Below are 4,704 nucleotides of genomic sequence, written 5' to 3'. Positions count from 1 at the left end.
TACATCTTATTCCTTAAGTTCCACTGATCCTCTAATGAACAATTGGTTTAAGGTCCAACCTATAAACCGAATCCCTCTCGGGCCAAGGAGAGGGTGGGGCCCCTTGTTCAAGACCTGGATTCAGTACTAAAGGGAACAACCTATCTACTACCCCTATAACGGGTAGGAATGAATTCCGTCTTGCACCCTATGTTCCCAGTTATTCACCCGATCTTACCCCTGAAATGGGAGGCTTATTGGGCCAGCGATGATGAGCTACCTTCACCTATGCAGATCTAAGGATAATTCCGAGTGAACAGGAGTTCATAGTTAGCTTAGGATTAAGATTAAGTTACCTAGGTCATCAATTAAAGAAATAGTCAGTTTTATACATAAAACGGCATTTAGAACGTAAAAAGTAACTATTTCATGGTTCAGTCTTATGCAAACTCATTACATAGGATGCCCCCACTCACATATCTCTATATGAACGATTCAAGATCACATCGTTTGTACTAACTACAAAGTGGGCCGCATCCATAGTCTCCCTAGAATAAGGCGCCTAACCTTATTCATATACTATAGACCATTTTGGCTATATATTTGAACTTGATCTACATTTATGTTACTACATAAAGTTCAAACTACCTTAAATAGCCCCAGGACCTTAGTTTATTGGATTCAAGATTACAATTTCAATAACAACTTTATCGAAAAACAAAACATAATATGTTTATTAATTTACAAACTACGAGTTTTACATAAAATCCAACAAACTCCCACTTGGACTAAAACTCCTAGTGGAGTATCTCAATGTTGAATTTAAGTGAGAAACATATGAGTACAATAAACATATGAATAATAAACTAGGGCATATACCCAAAAGTTCTCCCACTTATCCTAGTTTACAAACTTCGTAGACCTAGACTCTGTAGGTGACCTTGAAACACTTTAGCCGTGCGGGCCTTTGTAAAAGGATCAACAATGTTTGGCTCAGAAGATATCTAGGTTACTACAATGTCTCCACGATGTACAATCTCCGGGATCAGATGGTATTTGCGCTTAATATGCTTGCCGCGCTTGTGGCTTCTTGGTTCTCTTGAATTTATAATTGCACCACTATTATCACAATATAGGGTGATAGGCAGATGCATATTTGGAACGACTTCCAAATCTGTCAAGCCTTTGCTACTTCGAACGCAGCTACGTATTCAGCTTCTATTGTGGAGTCCGCAATACAGTTTTGCTTCACACTTCTCCACGCTACTGTTCCTCCATTCAAAATGAACACTGATCCTGATGTAGATTTTCTTGCATCTTTATCTGTTTGAAAACCAGAGTCAGTGTATCTAGTAATGATCAAATCCTTAGTACCATACACGAGCATTGTAGTTCCTCGTTATCCTAAGATACTTGAGAATATTTTTAACAGCAGTCCAATGATCATATCCAGGATTGGACTAATACCTACTGACTATTCCTACTGCGTAGCATATGTTAGGTATAGTACATAACATTGCATACATCAGGCTCCCTATTGCAGAAGCATAGGGAATGCATCTTATATCCTCAACCTTTTGAGGTGTCTTAGGACATTGATCCTTTGACTAATGAATTCCATATCTATAAGGTAAAAGACCTATTTTGGAATTTTGCATCTTATACCTAGACAATATTTTTTCTATATAAGTTGCTTGAGACATGGCTAGTGTTCTGTTCTTGCGGTTCCGAATAATCTGAATCCCGAGAACATATTGCGCATTTCCTAAATTTTTTATTTGGAACTGCGTTGCTAGCCTTTTCTTGATGTCAGTTAGGTAACCTACTTCATTCCCAATGTGTAGAATATCGTCAACATATAAAACTAAGAATGCTATAGTAGAATTGACAATCTTCTTATAAACACAAGGCTCGTCAACATTCTGTTCAAAGCCATAAGATTTGATCGTAGTATCAAATCTTATATTCTAAGATCTAGAAGCTTGTTTCAACCCATAAATGGATTTTTGAAGCTTACAAACCTTTTGTTCTTGACCTTGTGCAATAAACCCCTATGGTTGAGCCATATAGATACTCTCCTCAAGATCGTCGTTTAGAAAGGCTGCCTGACATCCATCTGCCAAATTTCATAGTCATAAAAGAGTGGCAATGGATAAAGAGTATTCTAATCGACTTAAGCATGGCAACGGGAGAGAAAGTTTCTTCATAGTCCACTCCCTCTCTCTGGGTATAACCCTTTGCCACAAGTCGAGCTTAAAAGTCTGTACTTTACCGACTTGGTCCGTTTTCTCTTGTAGATCCACTTACAACCAATTGGTTTTTACATCATTTGGTTGATCTACCAGTTCCAAGACAGAATTGAAAATACATAGACTCCATTTCCAGGCCCATGGCTTTGACCCACTGATCAGGGTCCACATTTTTATGCTTGTTTATAGGTCGATGGATCCTCTATGCCATATCATCAGGTATGAGACTTGTGTTTCTGTTAAACACAGTACGGTCAGCTGATGAACAACTTCCCACTACGTCGAGACATTCTCAACTCTTGAGAAGGATGTGACTGACCAGATGTACTAGTTTTATCTACTACTTTAGTAGATGAACTAGCTCTATCTGTAGCTTTTTTGGAGATTTCATTCAATACTAGTCTACTACGAGGTTGATGACATCTTATGTGGTCTTCCTCTAAGAATGTGGCATTTGTCGATACAAATACCTTATTCTCTTGAGGATCGTAAAATAGACCACCTCTTGTTTCTTTTGGATAACCTACAAATAGGCATAGTTTTGAACGGCGTTTTAATTTTTTAGGATTTTGCACCAACATGTGTGCTGGACATCCCCAAATCCTAAAGTGACGTAAACTGTCTTTACGCCCTTTCCATAGCTCATAAGGTGTTTCTGAAACACTTTTAGAGGGAATGCTATTCAAAATATAGACAACAGTCTCTAATGCATGTCCCCAAAAGGAATTAGGTAACTCAGCAAAGCTCATCATTGAGCGAACCATGTCCAACAAGGTTATGTTTCTTCTTTTAGATACACCGTTCTGCTGAGGCATATTAGGTGCAGAGAGTTGTGACTTGATTCCGTGTTCTATCATAGTCCTAGAATCTTAAGTCCATGCACTCTCCACCTTGATCTGATCGTAGTGTCTTAATTGTTTAACCTAACTGGTTCTCAACTTCAGCCTTATATTCTTTGAACTTTTCAAAAGAATCAGACTTGTGATGCATTAGGTAAATATGACCATACCTTGAATAATCATCAATAAAACTGATGAAATATTCATACCCACCTCGAGCTTTGACATTCATCAGTCCACAGAGGTTCGAATGTACGAGTTCTAAGGGTATTGTGGCTCTGAGATCTTTTCCAGTAAAAGATCTCTTAGTCATTTTTCCCTCAAGACAAGATTCACATGGAGGTAAAAAATTGTCTTCTAACTGATTTAGGAGTCCATTCTAAACCAATTTCTCAATCCTTTTGGGATTTATGTGGCCAAGTCTTAGGTGCCATAGATAAGCATTAGAAGAAACTTTTTGTCTTTTATTCTGAGTTTCGGCTGTTCTAAATATCTCAGTATTTAAGTCAAATTTTGCTTTAGTTGGTCTTAACTTATATAAGTTGTTTTCAAGTATAGCAGAACAAATTTGAATATCTGAAAATGAACGCTTCATTAACTTCAAAAGATATTTTATACATTTGTTCCATAATACAACCAATAGATATTAAATTCCTCTTCATAATAGGTGTATACAAAACATTTTTAAGTACTAGATATCTATCTTCGAAAAATAACTTCAAGTCTCCCACTGCTTTGGCCGAGACAACCTCTCCTGTTCCAATCTTGAGGGTGATCTCGCCTTCTTCAAACTTTTTCCAGGAACTAGTTTCCTAAAAAGAGAAGCAAATATGATTAGTGGCTCCTGAATCCAATATCCAGGTTGAGGTATCATACTCCACTAAACATGTTTCAGCAACTAGTAAATCATATTTACCTTATGCTTTTTTCGAGGCAGGGGCCTGAAGACATTCCTCAGTTAAGACAGATTCGACCTGAGCGCATTTCCCGTTCCGACCTCGTGCGACCTCGGTTCGAAGCTGCCCGCGCGCCTCCCGCCTGCTCGCGACCTGCACGTCCGTGCGCCTACTCCGCCTCCGTCAACCCGACCCGTACTTCCGTTGATTGCACCAGCATGCATTGACCAGCCGATCCAGACGGTTTGGACCAGTCCGTTTGACCTGCTTGAGCCGGTTTGACTGGTTCAACTTAGTTTTTGGGTCGGTTCGGGAGTTTTTGGACCGTTCAAGAGTTTTTTGGCTGATTCAAGATGGTTCAAAGTGTTTGAAGCCGATTTCGGGAAGCTGGTGCTGATTTGTGTAAAATAATTAGTTATTTGTTTGTTTTTTAATGCCAAAATCGGTCCACTTTTGTGTTGTTTACTATTATGCATGTGATGTATGATGTTGTTTGATTATGTGTGCATATAGTATGCCATATAGTTTTAAAACCCCACCATAGGAAAAACATGTGACATGCATTTGTTATATCTTATAAGTGTTATAAAATATATACTATGCATGCTTAGTTTTAATATAATGTTATATTAAAGTATGTTTGATTGAAGGAAGCATGTTATAGATGAATGCTCTAGGGTTATAATTGTTATAATTTATTTTATAGTTGTTTAAAATAACCTAGATTTCTAAAATCTATAA

Source organism: Benincasa hispida, chromosome 7 (assembly GCF_009727055.1).
Source record: "Benincasa hispida cultivar B227 chromosome 7, ASM972705v1, whole genome shotgun sequence".
Lineage (NCBI taxonomy): Eukaryota > Viridiplantae > Streptophyta > Magnoliopsida > Cucurbitales > Cucurbitaceae > Benincasa > Benincasa hispida.
This window is presented reverse-complemented; position numbering follows the sequence as displayed.